Here is a 24,582-nt window from a genome sequence, read left to right on the forward strand (position 1 = left end):
TGCACAGGAAGTGACCCAATACTGATCTGAAACTGCTCATTAAAGTACAAACTAAATGCGCTTGACGTAAATCAATTGGCTGAAAGACCCACAGATATGCAATGTGCAAATAGTACATGGATGGGAGGAGTAGGGAGGATATGGTCCAGGTACAGGATAACAGTTCAGTACAGACTAGATAGGCTGAAGGGCCTATGTGTGTTCTGTAGTGTTCTATGACTTTATCAGCTAACTTTTTAAAATATGCCACACCTATTTAAATCACCCTTAGTAATAAAGAAAACAGTGCTGAGGCACTGTTATATTTTGTCTGTTAAGAGTGTTGTTTTATGACCTGTTATCACATCTCTGACAGCTATATCTTTCCAAATATTGTACATTTCCAACTGACAATTTAAAATGGTGGCAGTGTACCCACAAGCAATTTAAATCCATTTCAGAATGACCTTAATCTTGACCTTATGTTTTCTGTTGTTTTCACAGAACTGATAATAACTCAGCTGAACTTAAAGTATTCCTCTGGATACTTTATCAAGTCATAAAGCTGGAACTTTGAAGTTTTGTGCTTCCAAAGCAGAATTCTCTCCAATTTATATGTAACGAATCCATGTTCTTAGCAGTTCCCAGTGTTAATCACCACCTCTACACCACCCCCCACCCCATTCCCAACCCCAGCCTTCTCTCCAGCATAGCTGATGAATTGCATTCTGTGCTGACTTTGAAAGTCACTCTGGTGATTTCTCAAGCAAGTTCTGTCAATTCAATTTTATTTGTGGGAAGGACTTAGCCTGAAACTTTGACAAACTCATATACATGACAATAGACAGTAGATGCAGGAGTAGGCCATTCGGCCCTTCTAGCCAGCACTGCCATTCACTGTGATCATGGCTGATCATACACAATCAGTACCCCGTTCCTGCCCTCTCCCCATATCCCTTGACCCCACTATCTATTAGAGCTCTATCTAACTCTCTCTTGAATGCATCCAGAGACTTGACCTCCACTGCCTTCTGGGGCAGAGCATTCCACATATGCACCACTCTCTGGGTGAAAAAGTTTTTCTGCATCTGTGTTCTAAATGGCCAACCCCTTATTCTTAAACTGTGGCCTCTAGTTCTGGACTCATCCATCAGCAGGAACATGCTTCCTGCCTCCAGCGTGTCCAATCCCTTAATAATCTTATGTTTCAATCAGATCCCCTCTCATCCTTCTAAATTCCAGTGTATACAAGCCCAGTCACTCCAAACATTCAACATATGACAGTCCCACCATTCCGGGAATTAACCTTGTGAACCTACGCAGCACTCCCTCAATAGCAAGAATGTCCTTCCTCAAATTTGGAGACCAAAACTGCACACAATACTCCAGGTGGGGTCTCACCAGGGCCCTGTACAGCTGCAGAAGGACCTCTTTACTCCTATACTCAATTCCTCTCGTTATAAAGGCCAGCATGCCATTAGCTTTCTTCACTGCCTGCTGTACCTGCATGCTTGCTTTCATTGACTGATGTACAAGAACACCTAGATCTCATTGTACTTCCCCTTTTCCTAACTTGACTCCATTTAGATAGTAATCTGCCTTCCTGTTCTTGCCACCAAATTGGATAACCTCACATTTATCCACATTAAACTGCATCTGCCATACATTTGCCCACTCACCCAACTTGTACATGCACAGTGGATAGTATCTTAACTTGTTGCATCACGGCCTGATACAGAAACAGCAATGCCCCAAGAATGGAGAAGTCCACAGAATGTGGGGGATACCTCCCAGCCCCTCACAGGAAAAGCCCTGCCCACCTTTGAGCACAATTACAAAGAGCACTGCACAAGAAAGCAGCATCCATTATCAAAGACCCAGACCATCCAAGTCATTCCGTCTTCTCAATTCTACCATTTGGCAGGAGGTACAGGAACCTTGGGTCCCACACCACCAGGTCCAGGAACAGTTTTTATTTTATTGAGAAAGTGCAGAATAGGCCCTGTTGGCCCTTCGAGCCACACCACCCAGCAACCCCTGATTGAACCCTCACCTAATCACGGGGCAATTTACAATGACCAATTAACATACCATTAACTGACTGTGGGAGGAAACTGGAAAACCTGGAGGAAACCCATGCGGTCATGGGGAGAACATAGAAACTGCTTAAAGGCACCAGTGGGAATTGAACCCAGGTCCCCTGTATTGTAAAGCATTGTGCTAACCACTATTTTCACTTAAGTACCCACAAGAAAATGAATTTCAAAGTAGTATATGTTTACATATATAGACTTTGATAATAAATTTACTTGACTTTGGAAACCAAAGTACTGTAGCTAATGACACTAAGTTCATAGAATATGGACTCTTGATGAATTTTGTGGGTTGGTGTTTTGTATTCTGTCTTTTCTGCTTGTGTTTTTTTTTGCTGTTTGTACAATTTTTTTGCGCATGCAGGAATTTGGGTGTTTTGTGGCTGTCTGTGGGAAGCTGAATCTCGGGGTTGTATATTACATACACACCTTGATAATAAAGGTACTTTGAATCTTTGAACCCAGCAGGGTAAAAGATGTCCACGAACCTGTGGTACATGCTTTCAGGGTTTTGCATCTTTGAAGAGGGAGAAGCAGGCATGCCTGGGGTGGGTTAATATCTGATCAAAGTTCAGAAGTACGTTTATTATCAAAGTACATATATACAGCAACCATATACAACCCTGAGATTCTTTTTCTTGTGGGCACTCACAGCAAATACAAACACAATGGAATCAACGAAAGATTGCACATAACAAATGAACAACCAGTCTGCAAAAGACAACAAACCCACAAGCAAAACAAAAAAAGAAAAAAAGTAATCATAATAAAAAAATAAATAAGCAATAAATATCCAGAATATGATATTTATTTATTGAGATACAATGCAGAACAGGCCCTTCTGCCCCTTCCAGCCATTCTGCCCAGCAACCCCCAATTTAATCGATGCCTAATCACAGGACAATTTACAATAACCAATTAACCTGCCAACTGATAAGTCTTTTGACTGTAGAAGGAAACCAGAGCAGCCAAGTATTCACAAAGAGAACGTACAAACTCATTATAGATAGCAGTGGGAATTGAAGCCTGGTCACCTATTTCGTAAAGCATTGTGCCAACCACTAAGCTACCAAGCCATCCCTTGAAAGTGAGTCCATAGTTTGTGGGAGCAGTTCAGTGATAGGGTGAGTGAGGTTTCCGCCTCTGGTTCAAGGCCTGATATTTGAGGAGTTGTAAGTGTTCCTGGACCTGGTGATGTAAGTCCTGAGGCTCCTGTACCTTCTTCCTGATGGCAGCAGCGAGAAGAGAGCATGGCCTGGGTGGTGGGGGTCTCTGATGATGGACGCTGCTTTGTGATGCTCTGTGTGGATGTGCTCAGTGGCGAGGAAGGCTTTACCTTGAATCTTGAATTGTGTCAGCACAGACACCACGGGCTGAAGGGCCTGTCCTTGCATTCTTGTTCTGTTCTACTACAGACCAAGGTATCATTTGCCTTGCTAATTCTTGCTGTTCCTCCACGTTAACATTCAATAATTCATGTACAAAGATATCTTCCTGTCCCTTGCAATTTAAAAAAAATTCCATATTTTTATTCTTCTCCCAAAGCAAATGATATTTCCCCATACAATATTTCACAGGCTGACTCCCTTAACCTGTCCACGTTCCTCTGAACCCATTGGTGTTCTCATCAACCCCACACTGACACCCAGTATTTTATCATCAATAAACTTGGGCGCATTATACTTGATCCACTCTAGAACACTGCTATGTTTTACTTTTATTTAGTTACTTATTTGGAGCAGGGGTTTCCCAAACCTTCTTTATGCCATGGTCCCCCACCAAGAGGGGTCTGTAGACCCTAGGTTGGGAAGCCCTGGTTTAGAGGAACACGTGTGGATTAGGTCCCTCCAACAGCAACCCTGGCATAATCACAGGACCATTTACAATGACCAATTAATCTACTGATTGGTTCTGTGTTGGGCTGTGGAAGGAAAGCAGAACACCAAGAGAAAACCCATGCGGGGAGTACGTACAAACTCCTTACAGACAGTGCCAGAATTTAACTCTGAACTCTGACATCCAGAGCTATAGTAGTGTCCTGCTAACCACCATGCTACCGTGACACCCTGAAGACATCTACCATTTCCTTGCAATTAAAAATAAGCATTTTTATTCTTCTAACAAAGCAACTGCCATCTCTCCACACAATATTTCATACGCCAACTCCTTTAACCTGTCCACATCTCTCTCAACCCATTTGGTACTCTCATCAGCACCCCCCCCCCCACACTGACACCCAATATCTTATCGTCAATAAACCTGGGTGCATTATATTTGATCCACTCTAGATCACTGATGTTGTGAATGGCTTCTGCATATTGTGCATTTCCCAAGAATTCTTCAGATTATTTAACCTTCAAGGACTTTAAACATTCGAGGAAGGAATCAGAAGTGAATGCACTTGAATGAAATTGCTCACACTCTCTGAAAATGCTGAGTCCATTTCTAATCAATTTTAAAAAGCTTTCTCCTTTCAGTCTGAAATTTCACCTCAGTGAAATGCTGAGTGCTTGCATTTTACCCTGCTCTTCACAGCGATTCACGCCCGAACTCCCAAACTGTTCAATGGCTGTATAGAAGAGTCTAGGTTAAGAAGCATTAATTTTCACAGTAACACACAAAATGCTGGAGGAACTCAGCAGGTCAAGCAGCAGCTATGGAAATGAATAAGCAGTTGATGTTTTGAGCTGAGACTCTTCAACAGGACGTGTGTATTAATTTATTGGAAATTACTGAACACCTGTAAGTTGCGTAAGTGCATAAATTTTATTGATAGATAGAAATAACCAAAAGAGATTGTAAATCAGAGATTTTTATATTAAGTTAATTATATTTAATTTACTGAACATATTTTTCTCTTTGCTTGAACGCTCTGTATTTATTTTGATCCCTGACTATTTTTCCCAGGTGGCCCATCTAATATGATAATTTTCTCAAAAGCTGAAGCAGGCATCTTATGCCAAAATTTAATCTGAATCTCACTTAAATCCTGTGATTTGAGTTTATAACAGAAATCTGGTGAATATGATTCAGTAATACACAGAGCAGCTTAAAGCCCAACACAAATCAGAACTTTGCAGAGGGACTCCAGGAAGGCATAGTGTTTACACTGATATCCCAAATTCTTTAATCCCTAATTCTTGCAGAGAAGTTGTCAGGTTTATTATCACTGACATATGTAGAGAAGTTTTAAACTGCTGGAGATCCAGAGCAACACACACAATTTGCTGCATCTTCATTAGGTCTCGGCCCAAAATGTCAACTGTATGTTCTTTTCCACGGACATTGCCTGACCTGCTGAGTTCCTCAAATATGTTCTGTGTGTTATTAGCATGCCACCTGGACTAGAGGGCATGTCTTATGAGGATAGGTCCAGAGCCCAGATCTTACTGAAGTGACAGAACCTAGTGTTTGGATGAGGATTTAAGCGTTGTGCTGAATCCGAAAGATCAGGTACAGGCCAAATCAAGGGGCAGGGTGCAGGCTCCAGAGTGTACCAAAGCAACTGAGTCTGATGTTTGGTGCCGGGCCAGTTTGTAAAGGCCAGGGTATTGTAGCCTGAGGCGAGGAACGGGACAATTCAACTCAGTTCAATTCAGCTATACTGAACTAAGAGTTTGTGGACACTCTCTCTTTTGTGGACTTCAGTCCAGAACACGATCTGTTTGCGCTTATTGCTTGCATGATTTGTGTTTATGCTCTACACATTGGGCGTTCGACAGTTGTCTTTTTTAAATTGTTCTTCTGGGTTTCTTTGTTTCATGGCTGCCCTTTATGAGACTAATCTCAAGGTCGTATAATGCTTACATACTCTGATAACTTTGGACATGCTAGGGCTTTTCTCTTTAGAGCGAAAGAGAATAAGAGGTGACTTGAAAGATTGAAAGGTGTGCACAAGATGATAGGAGGCATAGATAGAGTTGACAGCCAGACCCAGGAATGAATTGTGAAATTTGTTGTTTTGCAGTTGCAGTATAGTACAGTACATAAAAAAAATTCCTGTATGACGAAGGTCCTTCAAGATGAATGCCGCCATCTTGAGGTACCATCTTTCGAAGGCGTCCTCAATGGTGGGGGTGGGTGTGCCCACGAAGGAGCTGGCTGAGTTTGCCACTTCTGAAGCCTCTTTCGATCCTGCCCGTTAGAGCTTCCACAGCAGGCAGACTGCTGACAGCAACACACACAGAGAGAGGATGGCGCAGTAAATGTACCGCCACAGAGGAAAACAGGGCTGTGCTCCAGATTGGTACAGAGTTCTCAGCCATTCCACATCCCTGGGGAATGGGAGTGGGGTGGCGGGGGGGGGGGGGTGTGGAAATAGATCCAGATGCATGTAGGAGGGTAGTAGGAGAATCTGGGTGGAGTTTCTGATAGAAGAATAGTTACAAGGAAAGAAGAAGGGGAATGAGACTAATAGGGAAATTCGGAAGGCCTGTATAGACTTGAAGGGCTGAATGGCTTAATTCTAGATCATGAAAAGCTAAAATACAAGAGAAATCAATTGGGTGGCATGGTAACAGAGAGGCTAGTGTGAAGCATTAATGATGTTAAATTTTTTAAATATTGTTTTTTTTAAATTGAGATACAGCATGGAATAAACCCTTCCAGCCTTTGATTCACACCACCCAGCAATATCCTTGATTTAACCTAGTCTAATCACAGGACAATTTACAAAGACCAATTAACCTACCAACTGATATGTCTTTGGACGGTGGGACGAAACTGGAGCTCCTGGATGAAACTGACACAGTCATGGGGAGAACAAATAAACACTCCTTACAGGCAGGAGCAGGACTGAACCCAGTCACCTCTAATGAAAAGCATTGTGCTAACCACTACACTACCATGTCACCCAAATAAGCACCCTAGCTCTATATATATGCCTAAGACTTTTGCACAGTACAATATCTGTCATCTTGGAGTTGAGAACGAGTTTGTAAATCTGGCAGGAGCAAAGAATGTTGGGAATGACGAGGGTGGAGCACCGCGGGAGGGGTGTGGGTCAGTTGACAGAGGAGGAGTGCTGGGGCAGGGAGGAGAGGTAACGTGCTGCAGACACACTTAGCCCTGAGACACCAGGCAATGTCACTTGAATCCAAACAAGCAGTTTATTGATCATTACAGAATGGCAATTTCAACATGTCGTCCCTGTTCACGAAAGTTCCCATTAAGGACAGCTTGGTCCTCCTACGGTCAAGTTTTGATAAGGATATAATTGACCTTTTTGAACAGACCCTTACATCAATGTACTCCCTCTATAAGGGGAACTACCATGAACAAATGGACGGAGTGGGATCACCCTTGTCACCAGCTGTTGCTAATTTCTACATGGGGGACTCTGAGTTCACTGCCCTTGTGCATCTTCAGATATGTTGTTAACACCTTTGTAGTGCGGCCTGATGGACTGTAGGCACTCCAACAGCTCCATGACCATCTGAAGAGTTTACACACAAACATTTAATTTACGATGGAGATGGAGAAGAATGGCTGCCTCCCGTTCCTGGACATTCTAATACAATGGAACCCAAATGGTAGCATCAGGCATGGCACCTATTGGAAACCCACTCACGCAGACTTATAGCTCAACAATAACGGCCACCACCATGCCTCACAACATAGATCAGTTCTTTCTACTACGATTATCCGTATGAAAACTATTTCCGACACAGAGAGTCTCCCCGAGGAAATAAGACGATTGCCCATGACATTCCCGTAGAACGGCAACAAGGTGAAGGAAATCAATCCAGTCCTTAAAAGGGTTGACAAGAAAACCAGAAAACCTAACAAGGAGGAACTCCTCACTACCACCAGTCTTCCCTATATTTCCACAATTTCTAGAAGGATCACCGAGATCCTGAAGAAATACCGGATTAATACCACCCACAAACCCGCTAAAGCAGCTCAAATCTCTGTTTATGCAGGCCAAAGATGACGTGGAACTCAGGAGGGCTGGTGTTCACAGGATTCCTTGTGAATGCAGAGCAATGTTTATCAACCAGTGGAAACATCCACCAAAGATCACAGGATGTGTATCTGTCCGAGTTGCCCGGTGAAATCAGCAGTAGCAGAACTTTGCTTTTGCAATGGTCAAAGGGTTGACTTTGACAGCACTAAACTACTACGCTGCACCAATGGCTTTTGGGACTGCCTGGTGAAGGAAGTCATTGAAATAAAATTAGAGAAGAAGAATTTTAATAAAGATGAAGGTCTCACTCTAAATAAGAACTGGAATTCAATTGTAAACAAGGTGGGAGATCAGAAAACTGATTGGATGAGGACTAACCAATCAGGAGGGATGGACTATGGGGGTATATATACACCAGACTAAACATGCCCAGACATCATCCCTGATAAAGATGGCAGAGTTTACCATCGAAACATCAGTTATAATCGACACCTGTACCTGGCTGGAAGCCTGAGGACAGTTTAATCGTCATATACACCAGGAAAGCATCAGATCCTTTTTCATTACAGAATGTATCTCCGGTGCTTCCCGCTCTCTCCCACTCCGTTCCCCTCTTCCCAACCATGACTTCCCTCTGCAAACAAGAGAAAATATGCAGACGCTGGAAATCCAAGTAACATGCACAAAATGCTGGAGGAACTCAGCGAGTCAGGCAACATCTATAGAAAAGAGTACAGTCAACATTTCAGGCCGAGACCTTTCAGCAGGACTGGAGAAAAAAAGATGAGAAGTCAGAGTTAAAAGGACTCTGCACCCTCTCCCAGCCCTTTTCCACTCTCAGTCCACAGTACAGATCCAGTTCAGAATCAGGTTGATCATCACTCACATGTGTCATGAAATCTGTTTTTTTCTGTGGTAGCAGAATAGTGCAATACATAAAAGTACTACAATACTGTGCAAAAGTCACAGGGACACCAGTTGAGTGCCTCAGGGATCTGTTCTGGGATCCCTATTCTTCCTGATTTTTTTATAAATGACCTGGATGAGGAAGTGGAGGGATGGGTTAGTAAGTTTGCTGATGACACAAAGGTTGGAGATGTTGTGGATAGAGTGGAGGGCTGTCAGAGGTTACAGTAGGACATTGATAGGATGCAAAACTGGGCTGAGAAGTGGCAGATGGAGTTCAACCCAGATAAGCGTGAGGTGGTTCATTTTAGTCGGTCAAATATGATGGCAGAATATAGTATTAATGGTTAGACTCTTGGCCGTGTGGAGGATCAGAGGGTCTGAGTCCATGGGGCGCTCAAAGCAGCTGCACAGGTTGACTCTGTGGTTAAGAAGGCATACGATTCATTGGCCTGCATCAATTGCGGGATTGAGTTTAAGAGCGAGAGTTAATGTTGCAGCTATATAGGACCCTGGTCAGACCCCACTTGGAGTACTGTGCTCAGTTCTGGTCACCTCACTACAGGAAGGACGTGGAAACCATAGAAAGGGTGCAGAGGAGATTTACAAGGATGTTGCCTGGATTGGGGATCATGCCATATGAGAATAGGTAGAGTGAACTCAGCCTTTTCTCCTTGGAAAGGTGACCTGAAAGAGCTGTACAAGATGATGAGAGGCATTGATCCTGTGGATAGTCAGAGGCTTTTTACCAGGGCTGAAATATTTGCCACAAGAGGACACAGGTTAAGGTGCTGGGGAGCAAGTACAGAGGAGATTTCAGGGGTAAGTTTTTTACTCAGAGTGGTGAGTGCGTGGAATGGGCTGCCAGCAACAGTGGTGGATGTGGATATGATAGGGTCTCTTAAGAGGCTTTTAGATAGGTACATGGAGCTTAGTAAAATAGAGGGCGATAAGTAAGCCTGGTAATTTCTAAGATAGGGAATGTTTGACATAACTTTGTGAGCCGAAGGGCCTGTATTGCGCTGTAGGTTTTCTATGTTTCTATATTATATATAAAAGACTTTTGCACAGTACTGTACATATTAGAAATACTTTCCTACTCCACTCCCTTGTCCATTCGTCCCTCCCCACTTATCTCCCTCTTGACACTTACCCTTGCAAGCAGAACAAGTGCTACATCTGTCTCTACACCTCCTCCCTCACTATCATTCAGGGTTTTAAACAGTCCTTCTAGCTGAGATGACACTACACCTGCGAGTCTGTTCGAGTCATATACGGTGTCTGGTGCTCCTGGTGTGGTCTCTGTATTTCAGTGAGACCCGATGTAAATTGGGAGATCACTTCACTGAGCACCTACGCTCCATCCACCAGAGGAAACAAGATCTCCCAGTGGCCACCCATTTTAATTCCACTTCCCATTCCCATAAGTCAGTTCATGGCCTCCTCCACTGTCGTGATGAAGCCACACTCAGACTGGAGGAACAACACCTTATATTCTGTCTGGGTACCCTCATGATTGATAGCATAGACATCAATTTCTTGAACTTCTGGTAACGCCACCCCTACCTTCACCATTTCCCACCCCTTTTCCCTCTCTCACCTTACCTCCTTGCCTGTCCATCACCTCCCTCTGGTGCTCCTCCCCCTTCTTCTTTCTTCCGTCGCCTTCTGTCGTCTCCTATCAGACTCCCCCTTCTCCAACCTTGTATCTCTTTCACCAATCAAATTCCCAGCTCTTTATGTCACACCTCACCCCCACTCCTGGTATCACCTCATGTTTCTTCCTCCCCTCTCCCCACCTTCTCATTCTGAATCCTCGTCTTTTTTTCTCCAGTCCTGATGAAGGGTTTCAGCCCAAAATGTCAACTGTACTTTTATCCATAGATGCTGCCTGGCCTGTGAGTTCCTCCAGTATTTTGTGCGTTTTGCTTAGATTTCCAGCATCTGCAGATTTTCCCTAGTTTAGGGTTAGTAAGCTGTGGGTATGCTCCGTTGGTGGCGGAAGCATGACAACACTTGCACGCTGCCCCGGAACATATTTTGACTGAGTTGGATGTTGACACAAACATTGCCTTTCACTGTCTGTTTCAATGTACATGTGACAAAACTAATCTGTAATCTTTAAATTGAATCTCAGAATTAATTCAATACAGATGCATTTCATACATGTGGAAATTCCCAAGATGAAGCTGAAAGAATTTTTTTTTTAAAAAAAAGTAAATAGAAATTTCAAATATTTACAAGCATTCAGGCCAAGGATAACTGGGTTCAATGGCTTACTCTCCTGCTTTCAAATTCCACTGGGATTTCACAGATTCATTTTGAGGTTTCTTACAATCAGCTGAAGATTAGAAGAAACTCTTGAGAAAGAATATCTAACTTACACAACTTTTCCACAGATTCTGCAGAAGAACATCAACACATTCTGTTTATATACTCCTACCCACAAAATATATGATACAAGAAGACACCAGAGACTTCAGACACTGGAGATCTGGAGAAACTCACTCAGCAGGTCAGGCAGCATCTATGGAAAGGAATAAAGAGTCGATGTTTCAGGCCAAGATCCTTCATCAGGAATGGAAAGGAAGGGGGCAGAAGCAGAATAAGAAGCTTGGGCGAGGGTGCGGAAAACAAGTTGGCAGGTGTAAATGAGACCAGGTGAGGGGGAAGCTGGGTGGGCTGGGAGAATGAAGTGAGAGGCTGAGAGGTGATGGGTAAAGGGCTAAAGGAAGAGGAATCTGATAGGAGAGGAAAGTGGACCATGGGAAAAAGGGAAAGAGGAGGGGCATCAGAGGGATGCCTATATTGCTATTTAAGATTGACTGAAGTTTGTGCCAGGTTTCCTGTTGACATTCAGGTGAAATAACTAGCCAGTTGGATGCAATTCAATTGTGATTTTCATGGATTAACTTTCAACCTGTAAAGCTCTATTGGATTAGCCAGTAATCAATCATCTTCTGCAGGACAGCCTAGACTGATTACTTACACGTGTTTGAGAGGGAAATGATGAACACATTTCGAGAAGAGAAAAGCCTTTTTCATATACCAACCTTACAGCACACTGAGGCATACAGCACCACAGCATAGATAGGGGAGATTCAGCCCATCTAGTCCATGCTGAACTGTTATTCTGCCTAGACCCATTGACTTGCATCTTGACCATGGCCCTCAATACCCCCCCCCCCATCCATGTAACTATCCAAACTTCTCTTAAATTTTGCCATCAAACCCACATCAACCACTTCCACTGGGAGTTCATTCCACACTCTCACTTTCTGAGTGAAGAAGTTTCCCCTCATTTTCCCCATAAACATTTCACCTTTCATCCTTAATCTACGCTCTAGTCCCACCTCACCTCAATAGAAAAAGTCTGCTTGCACTTGCCCTGTGTATACCCCTCTCAAATTTCCCATCATTTTCCTATGTTCCAAGGACCTATTCAACTTTTCCCTTTAATTCAGGTCAAGTCCTGGCAATATCTTTGTAAATATTCTCTGTACTCTTTCAATCTTTTTGATATCTTTCCTGTACGTGACCACAACTGCACACAATACTCCAAATTTGGCCTTGCCAAAGTTTTCAACATAACAACCCAATTCCTGTGCTCAATACTTTGTACTTTGATAATTTACATGAAACTGTACAGCTCACCACCACAGCAGCCTGCCTCCTATTTGCTTCAGTTTAAGATCTCCTTTGGCAGGAGCGAGCACCTGCTGGCTACATTTACAACAGCTGCTGTTTTCCTCTTCGTTGTCTCAATCATTCTTTGTACTGGAGCCAAAGCAAATACCGGATCAGCAAGGCAACTTCACAAACCCACTGTTCAAAAAATTTAACTAGTTCAAAGGAAGACATGGGAGTCCATAAGACCATTAGACACTGGAGCAGAAATAGCCTTTCAGCCCATCAAGTCTGCTCCCAGATCTCACTCAATCCCATACACCTGCCTTCTCACCATATCCTTTGATGCCCTGACTGATCAAGACACAATCAACTGCCGCCTTAAATATGCCCATGGACTTGGCCTCCACCACAGTCTGTGGCAGAGCATTCCACAGATTCACTACTCTCTGGCTAAAACAATTCCTCCTTACCTCCATTCTAAAAAGTCACTCATCAATTCTGAACTGATGCCCTCTTGTTCTGGATATTCCCACCACAGGAAGCATCCTCTCCACGTCCACCTTTTCAACATTCAGTAGGTTTCAATGAGATTCCCCCACATTCTTCTAAATTCCAGTGAGTACAGGCCCAAACTTGCCAAATGCTCCTCATATGTTAACCCGTTCATTCCTGGAACCATCCTCTTGAACCTCCTCTGGACTCTCTCCAATGCCAACACATCCTTTCTGAGAGATAGGGCGCAAAATTGTTGGCAATATCCAAGTGCGGTCTGACTAGTGTCTTATAAAGCTTCAGCATTATCCCCTTGATTTGATATTCTATTCCCGTTGAAATAAATGCCAATGTTGCATCTGCCTTCTTTACCACAGACTCAACCTGTGAATTAACCTTCTGGGAGTCTTGCACGAGCACTCCCAAGTCCCTCTGCACTTCTGATATCTGAACTTTCTCCCCGTTTAGATAATAGTCCGCACTATTGGTTCTTCTATATAAAAAAAATACATTATCGTACATTTCCCAACACTGTATTCCATCTGCCACTTTTTTGCTCATTCTTCCAATTTGTCGAAGTCCTGCTGCAATTGCATTACTTCCTCAGCACTACCTGCCCATCTACCTATCTTCATATCATCCACAAACTTTGCCACAAAGCTATCAATTCCATTATCCAAATCACTGACAAACAATGTAAAAAGTAGTGGTTCCAATACTGACCCCTGAGGAACACCACTAGTCACTGGCTGCCAATCAGAAAAGGCCCCCTTTATACCCACTCATTGCCTCCTCCCTGTTAGCCATTCCTCTATCCATGTCAGTACCTTTCCTGTAACACCATAGGATTTTATCTTGGCAAGCAGCCTCATATGGCACCTTATTAAATGCCTTCTGAAAATCCAAGTAACTGGCATCCACTGCCTCCCTTTTGTCCACGCTGCTTGTTATTTCCTTGAAGAAATCTAACAGGTTTGACAGGCAAGATTTCCCTTGACAGAAACCATGCTGACTTTGACTTATTTTATCGTTAGTCTCCAAGTACCTCGAAACTTCATCCTTAATAATAGACTGCAACTCTCTCCAAACCACTGAGTTTAGGCTAACTTGCATATTATCTCCTTCCTTTTGCCTTCCTCCCTTCTTAAAGAGTGGAATGACATTCGCAATTTTCCAGTCCTCTGGGACCATGCCAGAATCAAGTGATTCTTGAAAGATCACGACAGGACCAATGCATCTGTTAGCTGTTCCACAACCTTGCTCAGGACTCTGGGATGTAGTCCATCTGGTCCAGGTTACTTATCCACCTTAAAACCTTTGAGCTTGCCTAGCACTTTTTCCTTTGTAATGGCAATGGCACTCACTCCTGTTCCCTGACACTCCCGGAGCTCTGGCACACTGCTAGTGTCTTCCACAGTGAAGACTGAAGCAAAGTACTTATTAAGTTCATCTGCTATTTCTTTATTCCCCATTACTACCTCACCAGCATCATTTTCCAGTGGTCCAATATCAACATTCACTTCCCTTTTACTCTTTATATAACTGAAAAAATCTCCAAATGAATGCAAAATGTGACTCTAACTTTGTGTTTAAGTGAGGAGTGCGCGTACCAAGTATGAAACATGCAATTAACATATATATAAATATAACCCAAGGCAAGGGAAATAAAGGAAAGACAGACTAAAAAGCAGTCATGGTCTTCTCATACCTAATCTCTCTTCCACTGGTCCAAGATATTTATCAGGAGCATTGCATACGCAGGGCCTTAGCATTGTCAGTGATTCCTTCTATCCATCCCACGATCTTTCTAATCCCCTACCATCAAGCAGGAGGTACCATAGCATTAGGACAAGGACTGTCAGGATTGAAAACAACTTTTCCACCCCCCTCCCCCAAAACCGTGAGGCTACTGAACTTCCTGTCACCACTCAGGTCTCGTCAAGTATGAAGAACCGGAAGTATTATACTGTTTATTTTTAAACTTGTGTTGTAAATATTCCTTATGCTGAATGTAAATCTTCTGGAATATATTTTATTATTTGTTAATTTATTTGTGGTAGTATTAGTTTATGGTGGTGGAATGGAGATATCTCTCTACCAAACAGAATGTAAGGCGCTCCTTCCCTTCACTAGCATGCAGGTTACCCTTGGGCAAGGTGTAACACCTGCTTAGCCCACCCCTACCCCCCAATCAGGGTCACATGTGGCCATGGGAGCAAGCAGTGGATGGTCATATGAGCAGCTGGTGCATATCGTAAGTCCTGGTTATACAACTACTGACACCAGGCTGACAATCTCTGGAGAGTATTGATCACAAAAACTTAAGACTATAAGTTATAGGAGCAGAATTAGGCTATGTGGCCATCGAGTCTGCTCTGCTATTTCATCATGGCTGATCCAATTTTCCTCTCAGGCCCAATCTCCTGCCTTTTCCCCATATCCCTACATATCCTGCCAATCAACAATCTATCAACCCCTGACTTAAATATACATAAAGACTTGGCTTCCACAGCTGCCTGTGGCAAAGAATTCCACAGATTCAACACTCTTTGGTTAAAGAATTTCCTCCTCATCTCTGATCTAAAAGAACACCCCTCTATTCTGAGGCTGCATCTTCTGGTCTTAGACTCTACCACCATAGAAAACATCCTTTCCACATCCACTCTATCAAGGCCTTTCACCATTCGATAGGTTTCAATGAGGTCAACCCTCATCCTTCTGAATTCCAGTGAATACATCAAACACTCTTCCTATAACAAGCCATTCAATCCTGGAGTCATTTTGTGAACCTCCCTCGAACCCTCACCAACTTCAGCACACAGTGCCCAAAGCTGCTCATAATACTCCATGAGGCCTCACCAGTGCTTTATGAAGTCTCAACTTTACATCCTTGCTTTGGCTGGGGTTTCCCATCTTGTAAAGACACTGCCCAGAAGTTGGCAATGGCAAATCACTTCTGCAGAAAAATTTGCCAAGAACATTTATGGTCAAGACTATGATGGCCCACGTCATGTGACACGGCACAATGATTGAATGGCTATCGTGGTGTTTATGAGTTATATGTACTGTGTTGTGTAGCTTGGTCTAAAGCGTTGTCACAGGAAGACAGCATCCATCATTGGGGACCTCACCATCCAGGTCATGATCTCTTCTCACTGCTGCCATAGGAAAGAGGTACAAGAACCCTTAGGACCCACCCCATCAGGTTCAGGAACAGTTATTACCCCTTGCACGTCAGGCTCCTGAACCAGATGGGATCACGCCATCACTGAACTGTTCCCACAGCATAGGGACTCACTTTCAAGGGACTCTTCATTTCATGTTCTGGATATTTATTATTAATTTTTATTCCTTCTTTGTGTATTTGCGCATTTTGTCATCTTTTGTACTTTGGCTGTCCACCCTGTTGGTGCGGTCTTTTATTGATTCTATTATGATTATTGGATTTATTGAGTATGCCCACAAGAAAATGATTCTCAGGGTTGTATATGGTGAAATATATAAACTTCTTTTGGCGGTATACAAGTTTACAGTTAATAAACAAAGTTGAACTGAGATACAAAATATTCTGTTGATAATAATTAACCAAAAATATAGTTAAGTCCCAGTACTGGGACACCCACCACAGAAACCAAGAAATTTCTGGAAAAATACAGACGCAAATATATTGCAATTACCAGAAAATTCATTGAACATATATACACACACACATATAATTAATTATATATATAGCAGTTCCTCCTCATCTCCGTCTTAAATCTCTGCTCCCCCAAATCTTGAGGTTATGTTGCCTAGTTCTAGTCTCACCTATCAGTGGAAACAACTTTCCTGCCTCTATCTATCCTTTTCATAATTTTATATGTTTCTATGAGATCTCCTCTCATTCTTATGAACTCCAGCAGATACAGTCCCAGGTGACTCAGTCTCTCTTCATATTCGAACCCCCTCATCTCTGGAATCAATCTGGTGAACCTCGTCTGCACCACCTCTAAAACCAGTATATCCCTCCTTAAGTAATGAGACCAGAACTTTCATGCAGATCTAATTGAGGTGGGTAAATGGATGGAAGTAGCTCCTTTCCGTATATGGAATTAGAGGAAACAATGAGAAATTGGAGATCTGGGAGATATTACTTAAAACTACAGTTTTGTTTGTTAATGCAGGGGCAGAGCTTCTTAAATAACTCAGTCATTTTCTCCTGTGGCAATGCTGTTTACAATTTCCCATAATTATCACCATTCTCCACCTTCAGCCCCTGGAGAAACAATAAAGGCTGCCTCATAATTAGCTTCAACTGATTTAGTTATTATACTTTAATATGCAGTATCTTAATGCTTTTAATTAAATTCTGGTACTTTAAGATGCTTTTAATTACATCTTGATCTTTCTTACTTTATTTATTTCAAAAAAAATCAATGTTTATGCCATCAGGTAGAAGGCTACCCAGAAGGAATATGCAATGTTGCTCCTCCATCCTGAGAGTGGGCTCATCACTGCAGTAGAGGAGGCCATAGACCAACATGTTGGAATGGGAAGCATTGTTTTGCTCTTGTTGTCTTGTAGCTATTGATGTGTTGTTATTGTTGTTGCTTGTTTGTTCTGCTAATCATGCTAGGTTGGCATCAGAACGTGGCACGACACTTGCAGGTTGCCCCAGCGCATTCTTAGGCTGTGTTGGTTGTTATCTTGAACAACACATTTCACTGTATGTTTTGATGCACATGCCATGAGTAAAGGAGTCTATATCTGAAATTAATAAAGAGTCAACATTTCTGGCCAAGACCCTTCATCAGGCTGGAAAGGAAGAGGGAAGAAGCCAGAATAAGATGGTGGGGAAGGGTAAGAAGTTGAGTCTGGGTGAGCATATTTTCTCTGACTGCAACCATGTGCTGACCCAACTTGACCATTTTCCCCTCCCCAACCTTCTTATTCTGGCTTCTTCTCCCTTCCTGAAAACAATGACTTTTTTTTTACCAAGTGCCAGCTCAGCTAAATTAAATTTCACTGAATGGATTTGGAGACCACCTTTTGGGAAATTTTGAAGGAAAGAGTCAACACGGTGAAAAACACATTGTAACTCATACTTATGGAAATATCACCCTCACACTGTCTTGGACAGAACTGGCAAAGGGTTCTCAGCAGAGTGTTGCTTTAAAGCATGTTTTTGTGTGATGAAGAATGTCTGGACCTTTAGTTTTCTGTTGTCAGCATTCCTTCCAAGTATACACAGGCCTCAAACAAAATGGCTGCCAGCCATAGGGCTAGCCAGCATGTGACATTGGTTTTTCTGTACCATATATAACTAACCATTTTGTGACACTTTTGCCAGCACATTTCCTTTCATGTGTGTCCAAGTGAAAGCTCTCTGCATGATCCCTCATGCCAAATTGTATTTCACCATCACAAGGCACCGACGAAAAGACACAGAGCCAAACAGAGAGCTGCCTTTCATAATCAAGTTTCAATGAATAATCAGGAATAAAGTTAATACTCCATTTGTAATTATTTGGCAGATATTTTAAGATAATTTTTTCTTACATTGGCCAACAGTTCCCTTTGTGGAATTAGCTACTGCTTTGCAATTAATGTGTAAACTTACTTTCTATTTCAATCATCTTATCTACTTTCCTTAAGGTGAATTTTTAATTTCATATATTAGCATTAACTCTATGTCTAGTTATAATTGGTTCCCTAAGGTTGTTATAGGCTGAGATGGAAATGGGGATAAGCTTCCACTACCTATTAAATGCTCCCAATGGTGTGTGTCTCAAATAGCCTCTGACAACCAAGCCCAGCTCCTGGCCTTCACATGTGGCTCAGCTACTAGGCCCAGCAGAACTGTTTCTACTGACAGGAGAAGGGGCAAAGTCTCTTCAGGCAAATGGGTCTTGTCAGCCATGGTTGGCAGCACATTTAGGAGAAGGAAAACTCTGATAGCAAACCTCCATTGCCTTGTGGCTATCTCCACTCAAGGATAAGCTTTGGGAGTAACCCTGAGGGAAAAATCCAGAGCTGGAGTCCCTTAGGCGGTCCTACGTTGAGTTCAATGCTGATTGGCAATTGCTGATGGTACCAAACAGTATCAGTCTCCATCACTCCTTTGAGTTCATCAGTTGTGTGGAGAGGGGGACCTTGCTATATGGGCAATGGCTTTCTCTCCATACTGTATTGCTCAGGTTTGCATATCTAGAGAGCCAGGACGCCGTATCCTTGGTCAACTCTGACTGATGGAGGTCTCAGACAGAGAAATAATTAATCCATGGATACCGCTTTAGCTGAACTGTCCTACACCCATAAGACAAAAACACAAAATGCTGGCAGAACTCAGCAGGCCAGACAGCATCTACGGGAGGAGGTTGTGACGACGTTTTGGGCCGAAACCCTTCATCAGGCCATTCAGCCATTGATTTTGCTCCACCATTTGACCATGGCTGATATATTATCCCTCTCAACCCCATTCTTCTGCCTTTTTCCCCATAATCTTTGATGCCCTAACAAATTAAGTACCTCCACTTCAAATATACCAAATGATTTGGCCTTCACAACCATCTGTAGCAATCAGTTCCACAGATTCACCACCATCCCATCCTAGACACTCCAACTACTGGAACCATCCTCTGCATACCCACTGTAGTTAGGCCTTTCAATATTCGGTGGGTACCACCTAACTGAGGATTTGAAAAGGATAGGAACACTTCTATTGATTTTTGCCAATTAACCATGAAAAGCTTCCTATATGTGGAAGCTTCCTGTGGTCTGGTATGACAACTCTATAAGTGATCAAAACTGCAGAGAGTGGTGCATGACAGCCCAGCACATCACAGGAACCAACCCCCACCCCCATTGACTCTGTCCACACTACTTTCTGCCTCAGTGGAGCTGCCGGCTTAATTAAAGGCCCTCCCACATTAGACATTCCCTCTTCTTGGAAACTTATGTAAGTACATGGATGGGAGGAGTTTGAAGGGCTATGGTCCAGGTGCAAATCAATGGGACTAGGCAGGGTAAGAGTTCAGCATAGACTAGATGGGCTGAAGAGCCTGTCTCTGTGCTGTGGTGCTCTATGACTCTTTATGGCCATCAGTTTAAGTATAAAGAGGACAGAGTCAGCGCCATAACAATAGAACATTTTGAAAATATGAATTATATTCTCAGAATGGGAGCATTTGGTCCTTGGTGGTACTGATCTCATTGGTCTCAAGTAGCCAGGTAAATACTGTTAGCCTTAAAACCTTCTAATAAATATTTCTCAATTTTGCCAAATAACTCCAACATGGATGGTCCCAAGCTCAGAAGTGAGAGGAGGAGGGTTGGGCATGGATCTAGCGATCCCATCCCATTAAAAATCCAGAGTTACAGAAACACCAAGAAAAGCTCCACAGACCTCATTCCTGGGAGTGGAAGGATTTTTGAAGATGGGCTGCACCCATGGACAATTTGAAAGACGGCAGAGGACTTCACTTTGGGAGTCTGATCTCCTGGCTGTATTTTTACTCCTGTTGTATAGGCAGAGACTGAAGACTGCAGCACCAGTAGTGAGGACCAAGAAGGTACGGACAAGGGAAGCACAGGAGCACCTACAGGACTGCTTTGAATCGGTGGTCTGGACCATATTCAGGGATTCCTCTTCTAATCTGGATGAGTATGCTGCAGTTGTTACCGACTTCATTAAAACCTGTGTGGATGAGTGTGTGCCCACAAAGACTTGCTGTACATTCCCAAACCAAAAGCAGTCGATGAACTAGGAGGTACATCATCTGCTGAAGGCTAGATCTATGGCATTCAAGTCTGCCAACCCAGGCCTGTACCAAAAAACCAGGTATGACTTGTGGAAGACTATTTCACAAGGGCAAAGAGACAATTTTGAATGAGGTTCCAGGTGACATCAGATGCACGGCAACTCCAGCAGGATTTGCAAGACATTACATCCTACAAGACAAAACCCAATAGCATGAATGGCACTGATGCTTCACTACCAGATGAACTCAACGTCTTCTATGCCCGCGTTGAAAGGCAGAACACAACTACAGCTGTGAAGATCCCTGCTACACTTGATGATCCTGTGATATCCGTCTCAGAGGCTGATGTTAGGCTGTCTTTAAAGAGAGTGAACCCTCGAAAAGCGGAAGATCCTAATGAAGTACCTCGTAAGGCTCTGAAAAACTTGTGTTAAATAACTAACAGGAGTATTCAAGGACATTTTCAACCTTTCACTGCTACGGGAGGAAGTTCCCACTTGCTTCAAAAAGGCAACAATTATGCCAGTGCCTAAGAAGAAGAATGTGAGCTGCCTTAATGACAATCACCCGTAGCACTCACATCGACAGTGATGAAATGCTTTGAGATGTTGGTCATGACTAGACCGAACTCCTGTCAAGGATCTGGACCCACTGCAATTTGCCTATCACCATGATAGGTCAATGGCAGAAGCAATCTCAATGGCTTTTCACACGGCCTTAGACCACCTGGATAATACAAACACCTATGTCAGGATGCTGTTCATCAACTATAGCTCAGCATTTAACATCATCATTCCCAAAATCCTGAGATGTTACTGAACCTGGGCCTCTGTAACTCCCTCTGCAATTGTTTACTCAACTTCTTAACCGGAAGACCACAATCAGTATGGATTGGTGATAACATATCCTCCTTGCTGACGATCAACACTGGTGTACCTCAGGATGTGTGCTTAGCCCACTGCTCTACTCTCTCTATACCTATGACTGTGTGGCTAGGCATAGCTCAAATACCATCTATAAATTTGTTGATGATACAAAAATTGTTGGTAGAATCTCAGATGGAGACAAGAGATTTTACAGGAGCAAGATATATCAACTTGTGGTGTGGTGTCGTAGCAACAACCTGGCACTCAACATCAGTAAGATGAAAGACCTGCTTGTGGACTTCAGGTAGGTTAAGACAAAGGAGCATGTACCAATCCTCATAGAGGGATCAGAAGTGGAGAGAGTGAGTAGTTTCAAGCTCCTGGGTGTCAAGATCTCTTAAATCTTAACTTGGTCTCAACACACTCAGCGATTCAGGAACAGCTTCTTCCCCTCTGCCATCCGATTCCTAAATGGATATTGAACCCTTGGACACTACCTCACTTTTTAAAAATATATATTATTTCTATTTTTGCATGATTTTTTATCTATTCAACATACATATACTGCAATCTATTTATTTTCTTCTTCTATACTATGTATTGCATTGAACTGCTGCTGCTAAGTTAACAAATTACATCACACATGCCAGTAATAATAAAGCTGATTCTGATCCTAATCAGGAACCTAATAAGAAAATAAAACAGTAGTGCAGGTTTCAGCCATTCAGCCCATTGGGTCTTCTCCACCATTTCATCATGGCTGATCCATTTGCCTCTGAACTCCATTCTTCTGTCTTCTCCCCATAACCTTTAACACCCTGACTATATACCCACAGAATCTCTTGTGCCCATGACTTACTTCTTGGGGTGAGTCACATTCTGTGATCATCCTCGCTGGGAGAGGCTCTTTTAAAGGTATTTTGTGCTCCTAATAAACCACTCATCTCAAACTTGCTAAAAACTGAGTGAACTGAACACCAGCTGAGAAAATAAAATCATCACGGCTTAGATATCAGTTGATTAACCACTTGAATGAAGTACCACAGATTTATTACACAGCAAAACTTAAACACCTGAGCAGCAGAGAAAAATCTTCATGCTAAATTTTAGCCAACTAAACTATGGTCTAATACCAGAGGACTTGCATTTAAGTCGAGTAGGGTAATTTCAAAGCAGATGTGAGGGGCAATTTTTTTTTAATAAACACAGACAGTGGTAGGTGCCTCCTACCACTGTGCTTCCTGAGGTGAGGCAAGGACAAGTAAGAGATTTTTAAGAGACATTTAGGTGGGCACAGGAGGAAAATGGAAGAAAGTGGGCATTGTGTTGGAGGAAGGGGTTAGTTAGCCACTTGATTACGAATTTAATTAGTTTGCACAACATTGCGGGCCGAAGGGTCTGTTCTTGTTCTATGTTCTGAAAGGCTTGTATTGTGCTCAGCTCCCTCTAGCGTCCCAGTGACAGCACAAAAATCAAAAGAGACTTGCCCTGTGCACACTGCTGAACCATGAGTGTTTTTATTCTGTGTTTGCACACACAAGCAGTGTTGTTACGATACACTGAATGCGCGTTAATGGTGGCATTAGTGCATGTGCGTCTGCAATGAATGCCTGGCAGAGTGACACAGAGAAGAGAAAACACCATGCACAACGCTGAGCTGACACTGGCAGCCAAATGTACCAGGGCTCCAACGCTGTCTCAAATACCAACAGCTGAACAAGATCAACAGCAGGAAGAACAACTTACCAGGATTTACAGGGACTTCAGGGGAAAGGTTGAATAGCTTGGCACATTCCCTGGAGGAAGGCGAATGAAGGGGGATTTGACAGAGGTATACAAAATTATGAGGGTAAATGCAAGCAGGCTTTTGCACTGAGGATGGGTGAGACTAGAACTAGAGGACAGGAGTTAAGGGTGAAATATTTAAGGGGAACACGTGGAGGAAATTCTTCTCTCAGAAGGTGGTTAGAGTGTAGAATGAGCTGAATTGAATTGACTTTATTACTTGCCTCCTTCATATACGCAAGGAGTAAAAATCTTTGCGTTACCTCTCCATCTAAATGTGCAATATGCAATTATAGTAATTTGTGTACAACAGGATAGTCAATATAACATGGAAATAGAGTTGCGTCAGCATGAATTAATCAGTCTGATGGCCTGGTGGAAGATACTGTCCCAGAGCCTGTTGGTCTTGGCTTTCATGCCAGCAGAAGTGGTGGATGTGGGTTTGGTTTCAACATTTAAGAGAAATTTGAACAGCAGGAGTAAAGAAGGTATGGTCTGGGTGCAGATCCATGGACAAGCCAGAGTAATACTTCAACATTGCCTAGATGGGCAGAAAGGCCTGCTTTAGTGCTCAATGACCCCAAGACTTACAGATTCATTGCTGGTTGACTATTACAGAGGTTCTGACTTATTTGCCATGTACAACTTTCTACAAATTCTCAGCAGCAGTAAGGGCAGCTCCACAAGTTAGACTCAGTGCAAATCCATTAGCATGGAATCTATTCTCTTTTCACTTCTGCTGGAAAAACCTGTACCATTATGGAATACTTAGATCAAGGAACAAATGTTTGTGACTGGAACTTGGATTCACTGACAGGCAATCATCAATAACATCAGACCAGGGTAACAAAGAGCCACTCAGCTCCCTTTAGGAAACATCCTAACCACGTCCACTCTGTCTAGTCCTTTCAAAGTTGCGTAGGTTTCAATGAGATTTCATCACCCTCCCCCCATTCTTCTAAACTCTAGTGAGTAAAGAAAAACACCATAACAATATTAGACCATAAGACATAGGAGCAGAATTCGGCCATTTAACCCATCGAGTCTGCTCCACCATTCCATCATGGCTATTTAATATCTCTCTCAGCTCCATTCTCCTGCTCCCCATAACCCTGAACACCCTAACATCAAGAACGCATCAACCTCTGCTTTAAATATACCCAATGACTTGGCCTCCACAACCATTT

Source organism: Hypanus sabinus, chromosome 14 (assembly GCF_030144855.1).
Source record: "Hypanus sabinus isolate sHypSab1 chromosome 14, sHypSab1.hap1, whole genome shotgun sequence".
NCBI classification, from domain to species: domain Eukaryota; kingdom Metazoa; phylum Chordata; class Chondrichthyes; order Myliobatiformes; family Dasyatidae; genus Hypanus; species Hypanus sabinus.